A 16,043-nucleotide genomic window follows, 5' to 3' on the forward strand; every position below is an offset into this window, starting at 1 on the left:
AAATGTTGATGAGTTATTTTGCTTCCGTGTTTGTAACATTGAAAATTGGTGTAAAATTTTGATTTGTTGAATATATTTTTCATTGTTTACTTTCAGTTCCTTAATATAATAGAGGTCTGTGGTCTTCATTAAACATAAGTTGGATTGGATACTTCATTGGAGGTATTGGATCTAGTGATTTATTGCAGAAGCCGGTTCTAATGCTTTATTGGAAAAGTTTTGTCTACTGCTTCATTGAAGAAGTTTGTCTCGGTGCTTTATTGTAGAAGTTTAATCTAGTGTTTCATTGGAGAGATTTATTCTAGTGCTTGATTGGAAAAGTTTTTTCTAGTGCTTTAATGGAGAAGTTTGCTCCAGTGCTTCAATGGAAAAGTTTGCATTAGTGCATCATTGAAAAGTTTGCATTAGTGCTTCATTGAAAAAGTTTGTTCTAGTGCTTTATTAGAGAAGTTTGCTTGCATTATTGGAAAGGTTGTAGCGCTATAATGGAGAAGTTTGCTCTGGTGCATCGTTCAAGAGGAATTGGATCTAAGTTATGACATTGTTCAAACAAGTTACACTTTATTTCTTTTACTGAAAATAAGTAATGTCGTCTGCTTTGTTTCAAATGATCCAATCTTATATTTATTTAACCTTGCATTTGAATTGGGAAAATTTGATCTTATATTTCAGAAAAAGTTGCATGCGGCGTTTCTTTTCGGCAGCTCTAATATCTTCTTTTCTATTGTTGTGCCGTCCTCCTCCCAGAAGGTTGGAGTTGATGAACCATTTCTCTCCATCCTTCCCTGTCATGAACATTCCTCAGATCAGTTTTCATCCAGTTTTCGATGTCATCCCTCCGTCTGTTCTTGATCCTTTTCTCTCTGACATTTCCTCTATCACCATTAATAGGCCCAAAGATCTCCTGGCCAAATGTCCAAAAAATACAGATTTACCTTGCTTGATGCTTGATAGATGAAAATCGAGACCAGGGGCGTATTCTGGTCACCGTCTCTGGTCTCTCGTACGGTGACCAGAATACGGCCCCTGGTATGAAAAGTTTAGAGACAGAGGCCCCGAATAGCTATATACGAACTACCGGTTGGACCGGAAGTCACTTGTTTTCAACTAAAAATTTCTCGTGAACGGAAATGACCGACAGATTCGATTGTTAACAAGAAAAGTATGATGTACAGGAGCAAGATAGTATTAAAGTCGAGACCAGATATGGTAAACTTATAATCACAATGAACAATCGCTCGTTTAAGTTGTAAATTTAAATAAACATTTTAAAGTAAAAGTGAAAATTGAATTTTTATACAAGTGCTGAACTCCCTGCTTAAGTTACAACTGTTGTAAGTTTAGCAGAAAGAGAGAGAGAGTTTTTTGGGGAAATAAAAATCGATAAAATCTATAGATTCACCAATTTTCCTACGAATTTATTTCAAAAAGACCTTTAAATGAATTTAAAAAAAGTATATATATAGCATCAACTATAAATCAAAAATCCAGGGGAAAAAAAGGAGCAAGATACTTCATATTATATATCCCGATCTTCATACAAGTTGGTGATGGGGCAATTTGAAAATGCTTTTTCTAAACGAATCTTTTTGTAAGTTGCAAGTAATTTAAAACTTTAGTGATTTTTGTCTCCATTCTCATTTTCTATAATGTAACAGGAGATTCTCCCATCTTTTTTATCCCCCCTCCCTTCTCTTATACACGTTGTGCATAGGTCATTGGCTTCAATGGCTAAAGCTGTAACGAGAGCTTCAACGAAAAAATGTTCTGTTCAAGTCATTTTTTTTTATTTTATTGGAAATTGTTGATTGAAAAATTGTTGTAAAATACAATAAATTTTTATTTTTTCTACAGTTTATTTATTTAATTTTTTATCGAAGTGCTTAAATTTCGCTCTACACATTCCCACTGTCTATCCTTTGTTAATCACAAGAACGAAGTTAACATATGAAAATCGAGACCAGATATGGAATGCTCGAGGCTTTGGCCCTTCGAATTATATACGAACTTCCGTTCCAGACCGAAAGTCACGTGATTTCAATTCAAAAAATGTTTCCAGAACGAAGTTAGATGTCCTGTTGTTACCAGGAAAAGTGTGATGTACAGGGGCAAGGCACTTTCAAACTTTCATCCATGAAATGATTAATATTCCTCAAATAAATCAACTCGTGAGCCCTTGATTGAGACAGTTTCTCTACTTAATCTCATAAGAGAAACGTTATAACAACTCAAAAACTATCATTTCCCTTATAAAACGATGCGTAAGAGCAGTTTTCAATCAGTAGGTCGCGATCCACACGTTGATATAGATTTAATATTTAATTTCCTATTTTAAAGAATTTTGCACAAATTATACCCACTAAAATAAATTTATCTGTTTAGAAAGATAACTATAAATAGGAAAATTATTAAATATATTTATTATAACGTTAAAGAGTGTAAAAATGGTTTTAATAATTGCAACTCGACTTCTCAACTTTTGTTTATGCATCTAAAAACTTTACAAATTTGTCTATGGCAAGTTTTATTAGGTACAGGAGAAAATGTAGGATGAGCTTAGCAATTTTACGATGGGAGTAATTCACAGTCACCTGGCTACTCGCAAATATCGGAAGTAGACGCCCATAGCAGTCAGATTTCTAATTAAGAGAAACGGAAGACATGTTTATGAGATCACGTGGTCGAGAATAATACAAAGTGGCGGAATTTAGATTGTCGGAATTCTCTTAATAATTCTAAAGTAAGGGATGTAATTGACAGGAAAAAATAATAATAATAAAAGTCTGCTGATTTTCTGGGAAATTTGAGGATAAAATCCAAATTTTAGATGTTGTCACGATGCCTGGCTGCAAGTTTTATTCGCGTTTTAATTTAAATTATCGTAAGGATCAATTATATGCCGAATTTATAGTAAGATAAAAATAATTTTTGTACTGAAATCACGTGACTTCCGGTCCAGACCGAAAACTTCGTGTATGTTCGGTCTCAATTTACATCTATCTAACTGCGTTCTTGAGATTAACGAAGGACTGACCGACAGACGGACGATAGTGGTCTGCTCCGAGCCTCACTAGTCTCAGCTTCTAGTTCAAAAACATAATTTAAATATATTTCTTATAAGAATAACGCCCCCCAATAACTGACACACCTCTAAACGGCGGCCATTTTTTAATGTTCCTCTCAATGGCCGTTGATCAGAAGTGTTTAAGCTTAGTATTAAGACTTGCTTGAACCTCTATCCTTTACGCCTATTGACTTACATTATACGTTTCAAAATTGATGTTTATAACTGAAAAAAATCCAGCAACGAGTTGCCTAACTTTCCCGGCAACATTTAGTGGCGCCATTTAATCATATTTTATTAAAAACTTTTTATATTTTTAACTGTTACATAAATGTTAAAAGACTTGATTTTGAGGGTAGGAATGGGGGATGGATTTTATAAAAAGAATTGTAAATGCTAATAACCAGTAAAATTCTTATTAAGTTTAACTGTACTGGAGATACACGCGACACCCTTTTTCCTTTTCGATTTTGTGGGTCGCGTGGAGATCCACGCGACCCACAAAATCATGCCTCATACACACAAACGTCCACACATACAGAAAAAAACCCGAACTTTTTTTTTACATACTTAAACCTTTCAAGGTCCACGAGTCCAAAAATGGAGGTCATTTTTTGACTAATGGCCATCCTTTACCTCTGTTATAACAGCAGGAACAGTAAAAATAAAGTTGAAATCTGGAATAAATTGGGGGTTAGTTCTTGCTAGTTCTTCCAATTTGTTATCTCTCTAGAAATAGTTTTTAGCTTATAACCTAAGTTAATCTTTCGGAGTAAATAATCTGTTTATAAATTGTCCCATTTTTTATATTTAATGGGCCATTATCTTAATGGAATATATATATAAAAAAATGTCTGTAAAAGTTTATAACATCAATAGCTCGTTCGTCCTTCGATCAATTTAAAACATGTGCGAGAGGATTTCTGTTTTAAAATCTACGCAGAAACGTTTCTAGTGCTCTAATGAAAGAAACTTTTCTGGTACTCTAGTGCAAGGAGCTTTTCTAGTGCTCTAATGAAAGAAACTTTTCTGGTACTCTAGTGCAAGGAGCTTTTCTAGTGCTCTAATGAAAGAAACTTTTCTGGTACTCTAGTTCAAGGAGCTTCTCTAGTGCTCTAATGAAAGAAACTTTTCTGGTACTCTAGTGCAAGGAGCTTTTCTAGTGCTCTAAGGAAAGAAACTTTTCTGGTACTCTAGTTCAAGGAGCTTCTCTAGTGCTCTAATGAAAAAAACTTTTCTGGTACTCTAGTGCAAGGAGCTTTTCTAGTGCTCTAAGGAAAGAAACTTTTCTGGTACTCTAGTTCAAGGAGCTTTCTAGTGCTCTAATGAAAGAAACTTTTCTGGTACTCTAGTGCAAGGAGCTTTTCTAGTGCTCTAAGGAAAGAAACTTTTCTGGTACTCTAGTTCAAGGAGCTTCTCTAGTGCTCTAATGAAAGAAACTTTTCTGGTACTCTAGTGCAAGGAGCTTTTCTAGTGCTCTAAGGAAAGAAACTTTTCTGGTACTCTAGTTCAAGGAGCTTCTCTAGTGCTCTAATGAAAGAAACTTTTCTGGTACTCTAGTGCAAGGAGCTTTTCTAGTGCTCTAAGGAAAGAAACTTTTCTGGTACTCTAGTGCAAGGAGCTTCTCTAGTGCTCTAATGAAAGAAACTTTTCTGGTAAGCTTTCTAGTGTCTAGTGCAAGATTTCTATGATGAAATCTATGCAAAGAAGATTCTATTATAAACTTTATTTTAAATTAATAATTTTGGGATCGTCCAAAGAGTAAAAATACACTTTAATTGGTATAAAAACGAAAAATGGGAAAGGATAGTTGACACAGAATTGTGAATTGTGCAAGAGAAAGATACCTTTTAAATTGACGCCAGATGAAAATGCTAACGGATAAAATCGTATTCTTATTGTAAAGTAGAGGATTTCCAGTTTAATAGATGAACGATTTCGATCTTCCTCGATAGATCTATTGATTGGCACAAAGCACCTGGTCCCAGACAAGTACAATAGAAATTGGCCTAACGGTAACTATGGTAACACGATTGCTTGGATATGAGTCCTGTGATAACCCAGTTTAAACACCGAATTTTCCAATTAGTTTTCAGGGAGATCGAGTTTATACAAAGGGAATTTATGAGTTGATCGGCATCTCTTTGCTTTTCCTATTGGAAATCGAAGTCGGACTCTTCGTTTAAAGGGCTTTAAATTCGGAAAAAAATGCCACCGACTTCCAAATTTCTATGGACAAACATTAATTTCACGGTCTCTACAGGCTCTGACAGGCTAAAAGTTAGCCTGCGGTAGGATTTTCCGCTTATTTTACGAGTAGAAAGTTAGGTTTAGTGCTGTAAATTAATAAAATAAAGTTATTTGCAATGTCAAGTTAATTAAATTCGTTCTTTTTTTGTCTAAAAAATATTTAAAAATACAGTTAAACCTGTCTAAAGCGGAAACCTGCCTAAGCGGAAAGAATTCTTCGAAACTGAGTGATCTTTTAATGTAAAAAAAGAAAACCTGTTCAAAACGGAAATTTGCCGTAACGGAAAGAATATTCGGTATAGTGAGATTACGGTTTACACAGGTTTTACTGTAAAAGCTAAAAATTAAAAAAATAAAAATAAAATAATAATAATATAGTAAAACCTGTTTAAACCGGAATCGCTTCGTTTACAACTTTGTTTTTAATTTCGTTTAGGTAGGTTTTCGTTTTATTTGGATTCTGTTATAGACAGGTTTTCTGTATTTAGACTTTTCTTTAATGCAGTAAAACCTGTGTATAACGGAATCGCTTCGTTTAAAATGTTTTTCGTTTAGACAGGTTTTCGTTTTATTCGGTTTTCTTTATAGACAGGTTTTACTGTATTTGGATTTTAATTTAAAAAGAATTATGCAGTTAAACCTGTATAAACCGTAGTAATTTTATACCAAATTTTTAACGTTTAAGCAGATTTCCATTTTATTCGGCTTCCGTCATAGACAGGTTTTACAATATTTAGCTTTTAATTTAATATATATATATAATTTTATTCGATTTAACAAAATATTATTTACATTAAAACCTGTTCAAAACGGAAAAAAATATTTGGTACCACGCGCCAGTCCGTTTTACACAGGTTTTACTGTATATTTAAAAAATAAAACTAAACTTTATTATAATATATATTAATAAAAACAAGAAAAAATTCAATATTTATAAAAATTTAGCACGAAAACTTTGCATATACACACACCACGTACTTAACCTTAAAAATCATGAATAAGGTGAGGATAAATTACATTTCCCCCCTTTTAATACATTTAATTAATATTTTTTTTTTAAATTTAATATTTTTACATAATCCAAGCTATTTAGATATTATTTTGCCAACAGAATAGGGTAATTAGGTAAAAATTACACGGAAAAAAACCCTAAAGTCTTGCCAGTTTCCTTCTTTAAAAATACCCCAAGCAAATTATAATAATAATTATTATTACTGTATTTCTATAAAAAAAACATTCTAAATTAAATAATAAAGGACTAATTTAGTAAAATTTAAAGCACTTTTTACGTGTAGGAAAGCGATTTTTTTTTTTTTTTTTTTTTTTTTACATATTTCAGGGCTTAATCCTGATTTCTTGAGGTTTGCAAATATCAGGATTGATGACAATGACTTTTTTTGGGGGGAGGAAATCGCTAAAAAATAATATTGTCACCATGGCAACACAACAGCCATTTTTGGAAATGGTTCGTGAGTGCGTATTATATAAGGAAAGTCGATTTTTACTTAGAATTTTCATAATTTTCTTTCAAAGAATAAAGCAATTTTAACCGAAAATAGCCAAATTTATAGTAAATAAATTGATATTTTTTAAAAATATTTATAAATATGAAGCCATTTTGGCAATTTTTATGACCAAATTGCTGTGTTTTTTTAAGAGGAAGATTATTTTAAAGTTTAAATTATCATTAAATTGATAGATTTAAACGTAATCAAAGTCTAAATTAATAAAATTAATTATTTTATTCAAACTTTTTAAAATATTTAATTTAAATTTAAACTGTATATTAATTTTTTTATAGCATTTTAAGCAGGGAAATCCAATCGGTAGCTCGCGAACACCGAAAAGAGATAGCGAGCTACAGATTGGAAAAATCTGTATTAGTATGAAAAATTCCGTCTAACGCCTGATATTTTTCAATTAAAACTTAATTTTACAATTTATTTTATTTAAAAAAACGTATAATTTAGATTAATTTAGAAATTTAAAAGCGCACGTGCTTGACACAGAGAAGGAATAAAACACTTGGGTATTATGAATAGCCTGAAGAATCGCCTTGATTAGGCAATTCGTGTGACGACAAAAGCGATCACGTGACTGGAGTCGCGAGTGACAGATGTTCTCACGCTTCTATGCCCTTCGATTTACTGTGATCGTACATAAGGGCCCTTTTATCCAGAATTTTTCCTTGGAAATTCTTCCCACTTTTTCCAACTTCTATTTTTAGAATTATCGCTTTAATGTTTAATTTAATACATTTTTGATAGATCGCCGTTCTCTTTTAATGACACCAGCTTTATTCTCCGGTCTTTGAGGCCCTCCCCTCTCCTAACTAAGCAATAGTTTGCTAGCGTAATTATAGACTTACGAAAAAGCATTAAAACTTTGCCAAATTAATGAGTTCTTTGCAACGAAATTAACTAATTTCATGAATAAGCTACTCATAAAACGAGGTTCCTACTCATAACATTAGGCCCTATTTATAATACGAAGCCCTAACACAAGGTTCTTATTCATAGTACGAGGCCATACTCATAACACAAGGTTCTTGCGCGTATCGTTATTTGGTAGAGGGGGTCTGTTACACGTTAGAGCTTAGCAGGGATGTAGGGTGGTAGAGGAAAATCGTTTTGCAGGGCCCTTAGCGGTTTCAACCCCTATAAATTAATGTTATTTTTACCAGGAAAAAATGAAATATTTAATAAAAGAGGCCCTTGAAGGCCAAGAGGGGCCCTCTCTACTCTCGGGCTCCATACAAGATCTCGGTAAACCGGTAGCTAAAAGGGCCAACAAAGCTAAGTCCAGTCCTGCAAACTGTGGTTATAGCAAAGTTATTTGTTGTAAGTATTATAATTGATTTAATAATCACACATAATTACATTAAGGTGTTGTGTAACTAGTGATTATAATAATTATAATTACAACATTTTAAATATAAATTTATAGCTGTAAATCTAGATGTATAACAACACCAGTATGCTGTTATAACTAGTAACCTTTGCTTGACATTCCCAAGTTAAAAAAGCCCAAATGTAAATTATTCTATATGAAATCATTTAATAGCGGTGTATAACACTATGCGAAATATCACTTATAAGACACGTTACAGAGACACTATGTGCTTCACTTATAAGGCAGGTTATAGTTTTACCAGAGATGTTAAGCTCTCTACAACACTAATACTATTAATTATAAAGTTATATATAACTATAATAACAAAACACTAGTTATAAACACCAGTATACACTAGCAAAAACTATTTTTGAAGAGAAAATACACTCGAAATCCCACCTACTCGACGTTAAAATCCAAGAGTTTTTATTTATACAAACGTATATCAGAAACACAACATGTGTTGTGCTTTATTTACTATCGAAATCGCAGTATAGATTCCACACAATATATATCTATAAGGTGTGGAAATGTTCGTATTTAATATTTACTAGGGAGATTTGAACGTGAGGACAGACAATCTACATTGTACCTCCGCCTTCTACAAAGGCGATCCTTCATCAATATGAACACAAGAGATAGAAGCGTAGGAAATAAATCGTTAAATAGAAGCTAGCAGGCAATTTTACGGCTCAGAGGATTTTCATAGATCAATATGGTGAGAAGAAAGACCACAATCTTTAATACTTTATGATCCAGGCAGGCAACGCCCTGTAATTGTAATTACATCTGCAAAGGAATTGTTTGGCTCCTTACGAGTTACAAGTCGATGAAGATGATGATGATTTTTTCCCTATTTTTTCCCCCTGTGAGGGAAGTTTTTATGATGACAAAAATCACACAATGCATCAATTTACTCAGCAGTGATATATTGGATAATCGAAAATACTATAATTACCTTTTATCCATTACGAATTTTTTAAACGGAAATTGAATCTTTTAATCTTGCAAATCCCCATTTTTTTCACTCGTTATTGTTATTTTTTTTTTAAAGTTAAACGTTAAAAATATGGTAATCTCTCGCTTTTACCTCTTAATTATCCATAGTAAACAGGCCCACTAATGGCAAAATGGATAAAACCTGGTAGTTTGTCGCGGGTTCGCACCTTAACAAAGGACTGGCCACGTGGAGTTTCCTGCATTTTCACGTGTCTCATGCTAAAATAGGGACAAGTTTTCCATATATAGGGGTTCATGCCTTGTTAACGTACTGGTCACGTAGAGTTTTCCCCATTTTCACGTGTCTGACGCGAAATTAGGGGCAAGTTTTTTCAGTCTAATCTTAGAACTGGGTCGTTAAGCGATCCGTCGTAAATCGATTTCTAATTTTCAATAGGTTTAGCGTCGTAAATTAAAGTTCTGTGACTAGAATACGAATTACATAACATCACATCGTAATGTTTAATAAAACATAACGGGGAGTTTATAACGAGCGGTCGTAAAGCGAGGTAGTGTGTATATAGACACTATCTCGCTTTACGACCGCTCATTTATATTGTATATTTTGGGTATATACTACCAGAAGATGTCGGCCCGACAAGGAAAGGTATTTAAATATAATTTTTTGAAAATAAATTAAAGCTTATTTATTGCTTAATTTGACATAAACATGTGAAGAGAAATATTTTAATTATTAAAGTGAAAATATTGGAAATTCCCTCAGACATTAGAACTTCATTAAGAAATTTATCAATTAAAGATTTAATGAAATTTTAATAAACAGAATTAACAATAACAAAATAAAATTTCACATTAAAAAGTGAATACAACAGATCTCCGCTTTACGACCTCTCGTTTTACATTCCCTCGATCTTACGACCGTTCGTTTTATAGCCCCTCGCTTTAACGACGGGAATAATTTTCTATTACGACTGCACAAAATGGCATATTTATTTGTAATATTTTTCGTTTGATCATTTTTGTTTAATATTATATAATTGAAAGTCTTTTTTCAAGAATAGAATCTTACTTTATTACACTAAATCTATAGAAAAGTATGGTTCGCTTTACGACGGTTAGGTTAGCGGCGCTTTCAAAACTCAATTAAGTAGTAAAAGAGATGTCTACTGTATATTATTTAAGTGTATTTCTATATCTAAAGAAATTCTATCACATTTTAAAACTAAAAACTAACTTAAAATTCAATTTAAAACGCTTTTTTTCCCCTGGAAAACAAATGGCGTACAAATGCAACATTCCTTATATTTTTCCAAATAATCTTTTTGTGCAAGAAAGCAAAAAAAGAACGATTTAAATGATAGGAATTACTCAACAGATTGTAGATATTAAAAGAAAATATTGTGAAAATTACAGCTGTTGGTACGAACAAACAATAAGGAAGAAAAGAAATTCAGATTTACATTATACATGAAACACTGTACAGATGGTCAGACAACATTGCACCTCCTTTTCCTTGTATTCTTCGCCTTTCTTGAACGTGTTTCAATGAATAATCAACTCTCTTTCACTCACTTTTTATTAAATTTTACTTCCCCTCTCCAGTTTTTGCTTTAAAACTTAAATGAAAAACGATTATCTACAGAAATAAACTAATAAATTTCCCCTTAGGAACCCATTAAAACCGAATTTATCCAAAAATATTCCAGGGTTTCGTCGAATTTTTTTTTTTTTTTTTTTTTTTTTAATTTACCTTCTGTTATTTAACACAGGGAAAGTACGGCCATGGGTAAAAATTGACCCCTACATTTCTGGACTCGGAGGACCTCGAAACGTCGAGAAGAGCAGAAAAATTCGGGGGTTTATTTCTGTATGTATCGATGCTCGGGTGTGTGGGGGCACAGTTCATTTAATAACTCCCGTGCTTTTTGTCGAAAATTTCTGAAATTTTGTATAGAGATTGAAGTATTAGGAGGCTCAATGGTATTAAATTTTGGTGGTTAAAGGTCGACGGAGTGGAGAGATAATGGAGATCGTGTGTATCTCCAGTAGGGTCGGACTTAATGACGATTTTATTGATTATTATCATTTACAATTTTGTATAAAACCCATCCCTACCCTCAAAATTAAGCTTATTACCATTGTATAATAGAAAATGACCAAATTTCGCCGGGAAAGTTAAGCAACTCGTCGCTGGATTTTTTTTTAATTTACCAATTTTTAGATTTATACAATACTTTTCAGAGCATTGTACTTGTTGGATAAACGCATCTACCTATAGATAAATTACTGTAACATCTCCCGAACGGTAATGAGTCAGAAGTTTTAGGTTACTCTGGCAGAAAATAGCGTAATAAATTACTTTATTAAACTGTAACCAAAACATTTTGCTTAATATTTGGATCGTAACAAGAAATTGATAGTCGTGGACTGCAATATACATTACATTTGCTATTTCTAGAATGTTAAACGTAATTCGCTATGGGTTTGTATTAACTAATGATGTGTCAGTCGAAACATTTAGCAATTATCTAAGTAAAAATAATAATAATACATTGCTAAATAATTGCAGATAATTGTAACGAAATCTTCTTAAATTTTAAAATAACTCTTCAATAATATAAAGTTGAGTCGGGTTAATTAAAATTTTATTAAATCTGATACGAGTTTTTAAATCTCTGTTTAAATAATTTATCATCGTATTTTTTTTAGTTCTGAAAAAGTTTGGAAAGAACAGACATACAGACGTATAATGCCAATCCATTTTGTCCGCTTAATCATTAAAATTCTTGGAGAAGAAATGATTTTTTTTTTTTTTTCGTTAAATTCGTTAAATTATTGGGCTGCAATTTTCAAATTACAGACCTGTACATTGCTACTGGTGTCTGTCCGTCTGTTCTTCGTTAATCTCGACAATTAATTTCTATATTTTGTAACATTCGAGGGATGACTCATCTTATCGCACGAATGCTACAAATATATAGAAATTCTGTACTCTAAATCAAAATTTGTGCTTCAAAACATAGAAGTTCTGTAGTCTAGCTCTTAGCGAGTGTGTGTTAAGTCATTTTACCCCACATACATGAAGAACTAGAGTACTAACATTACTTAACATGGCCTAGTTGTATGAAAATGACTCGACTTTCAGCATTACAGATGGCTCATATCTAACTTTATCAACGTATAATTTCATAAAAAAAACGATTATATTCATCATAAAATGGCAAATTCTCCGTAATTTATAATCACTTTGTTACGTTCTAAGGACGTAATCTAGTAATAAAAATAAATTGAATTTCTGTAATCGGTAACGTTCTCATTACTAATAATATAAATGGTAAAATACTTCAAAAATACGATTAAAATATGAAATTATTCTTCAAATTTTCTACTGCAATGACCGCTGAAATTACTTCTGTGCGCTTCCATTTTCGTGAATCTCTCTTACAATTATAGTTAAAAACCCAACGAGAATTCAATTAATCAATCAAAATAAAAGGGGAGGGTTGGAAAGAGAAATTTTGATAGATGACTTCAGTACCTGTACTTATACAGTATTAATGTACAACGAACTGATTAGCTTTCAATCGATATAACATTTATCTATATCGACAGTTTGGATGTGAATTTATTACGCACTTAATCCAAAAAAATATATATATCTTCATTTCTCATCTATAAAATGCTTGAAAAAAGTGTGAGGAAGATAAGAATTGTTCTTAATTTCTATTGTTTTACGTCTTCGTATCGCTCTGGAGGATCCGGGATCGTATCCGGGTCGGTAATCTCGGGAAATTTTTTATGGGACGTGTTGCTTCTGTCGTGTAAACACACTAAACAGACCCCGAAGTTTCCCCCTAAAATCGCGAGTTCACACCTCGCGGGTAGGATATTTTGCAAAATATGATCTAAAATTGCTCATGTAAGTGAAATTAATTGAAGAATTTAATGTTTTAATGCTTAAAATTAAGTAATATTTCAGCATTTGCTCGAAACAATTAACGTCGTGTAAATAGTAACGTGGCGGTGTCTTCGATAGTACGCGATCGACAGAGTTGAGAAATCACCCCGTTAGTAAACAACTGTGGAATTTCTCAACCGCATAAATATTGCCTATCACTTCTGGGACGGCAATCTACCGGTTGGGTAACCACTCTTTGAATCAATAAGCAAAGAACAATTACAAATGAATCTAAATTTTAAATGAATTAGTAGAGAATATCTATTTACCTTTAGAATTTCCTATCACGTTTGCTTGCTTATGCAAACCGTAATTTAATTTACCTGTGAGTTAAGGAATTTAGGCTTTTAATATTAATTTCAACTAATTGAATTAAAGTATTAATGGTTAATTTCTTTTGTAGTTCCTTAATTCTTATTTTTTTCCTTCCCCCCTTCAATTAGAAATAATTCTTGAAATTATAATTATAAAAATTGAAATTTTCCTTGATAAATTTCCTTGGTAAGTTTAAATTAAGTGGAATAGTAAGCTGTTTTTAATTTTTCTCTATAATTAAATTTATATTTCTGTAATAAAATTATTAAAATGTGTTAATGTTTTTTCTTCTAAAAGGAGAAGAAGAAGAAGAAAAAAATTAAATTAGTGTAATATTAATCAAAAGAAACCATTTTTAAATTAAATTAAGTTAATTATATGAACATTCAAACTAGTTAAAAGAACAAATCAAGTTTTTTTTATCTGTTTCCGCAACTAAGAGGGCCTAAGAGGCCCTTTTCTTCTATACTTATTGTATGTTTCTTCCTGTGGTACTACTAAGAGGACCTTTTCTTCCATATGTATCGCAGTTCCCCTGTAGCACTATTAAGAGGGCTTTTTTTTCCTATACGTATCTTAGGTTTTCCCTGTGGGCACTAAGAGGGCCTTTTCTTCTGTAGTATAGAGGATATTAGTGCCCACAGAGAAACCTAGGATACGCATAAAAGAAAAGACCATCTTCGGGAATTTCTCCTCTGGGCACTAAGAGGGCCTTTTATTTTATACCTATCGCAGGTTTTACCAGGCCCACAAAACTTGGTTGGCCCCATTGTAAGTCAGGCCCACAATGGGAGCAGCCAAATTGGATTGATGGAAGAAAAACACGCAACGCGGGCGATCTGTCAAGGGATAGATTTTCCATAGAAAATGGGCTCCTAGTTAGGTTCGTCTAGACTTAAGGGTCACGTGAAGGAAACTCGAAAACTTCATCTGATTAGCTCGTTAGAGAGGTGCGAACCAACTACCGATATTCAGTGATCGCTGAAGGTTCCAAAATTTCTTACAGCAGTAGGGTGAGGCCTTAACCCATTTATAGAAATCGATTAGATGATTTAACATTAATTTAAGCGAATGGAGTAGAATTTGCGGTGGAAGATATTATTCAACAGTGAAAAATCTCGCGAACAAACGGCCAGACGCACACAACGAATACAATTCTCAACAACTTTCCCAAAGATATTTCGGACAGACAAATAAACGTGCAAGTCTTTATATTATCGAAAAATCGAATTAATAAGATAACAAAGCTAGATTTTAGAGAATAAATTCTTTATAAATTTGGTAAAGACACTCTTAAACGAAGGAAGATATTTCGCCCATTGAGAAGATTTAACAATAAGGCCGCTGTATCTACTGAGATAAGCTAAATCCTTCTGACTCTACTAGAAGAGATCATAAAACTGGATTAAGATCCAAGTTATATAAATGGATTTCTATAAAATAAACAAATCATATAAAAATTATAACAGAAAGTCCTCTTTAATCCGCGTGTGTAATGTGAAAAAACTTGATGCATCAGAACAATAAACCATTCGTTATCTGCTTTAAAATGCTTTTGCTTTAAAGTTTTCCTAAAGGAAATAAAGGAAATTAACAGTTATAAATTCCCACTGTCGTCTCTTAGTGCCTAGCTTTTCCCCTGTGGGCACTAAGAGGTGCTTTTCATCTATACGTATCATAGGTTTCTCCTGTGGGCCTCTGTCCGTCAACTGTCTTTCCTTAATCACGAGAACAGAGTATGGATATATGAAGCCCAGATGAAATATGGAAAAATTAGGGACAGGAGGCCCCGATTAACTATATAGGAACCTCCGGTGCAAACCCGGAAGTTACGTTAGAGAAATGTAAGAAAAAAGATCTGGTTCTTTTTCCTGTATGTATGGTTATTACCGCGTGTATTTGGGGGGGGCCACAATTTTGTTTGCCTACTTTGAAGCTTAATAACTCACGTGCCTTCCGTCCAAAGTTTCTGGAATTTTACAGGGAGGTTTGTGTATTAGTGAGATCGATCCTGTTAAATTTTGGTGGTTAAAGGTCGACGGGGTGGAGAGGGTCGTGTGTCATGTCTCGAGTGGGGTCAAACTTAATGACTTTTCTCCTTATTAGCATTTACATTTTTTTTTTTTTTTAAATAAAACTCATTTTTACACTGAAAATTAAGCTTTTGTCATTTTAAATTAATTAATAATATAAAAATTTTAAAAATAAAATCTCGTAACAGATGGCGCTACACGCAATTTTAACTTTATTGCGGGGAAAGTTACGCAACTCTTTGCTGGATTTTTTTATTTGTTTAATATAAAACTTGTGGTATTCTCTCTTACAGTTGTAATGATAAGTTAGTTTTATGAGTCCTGTAAGTATTAATTTTTATATTTAATATACTTTACTAAAATAACCCGAAACACATATCCCGCCTGCCCTTATCGTGAAGATTATTTTTATAAAATTGCACGATAAAATTTAATTATATGTACCACAAATACGGGTATTAAAATATAACGTCAGATTTTAAATATGGCGAGTTATTAAAATAATAATTTCGAGTAACGAAATTTTTAAAACTAGATGGCGCCACATTTTCTTCTTTGATGTCATTTTTGT

This window comes from Centruroides vittatus, unplaced genomic scaffold, assembly GCF_030686945.1.
Source record: "Centruroides vittatus isolate TY-2023 unplaced genomic scaffold, ASM3068694v2 contig_559, whole genome shotgun sequence".
NCBI classification, from domain to species: Eukaryota; Metazoa; Arthropoda; class Arachnida; order Scorpiones; family Buthidae; genus Centruroides; species Centruroides vittatus.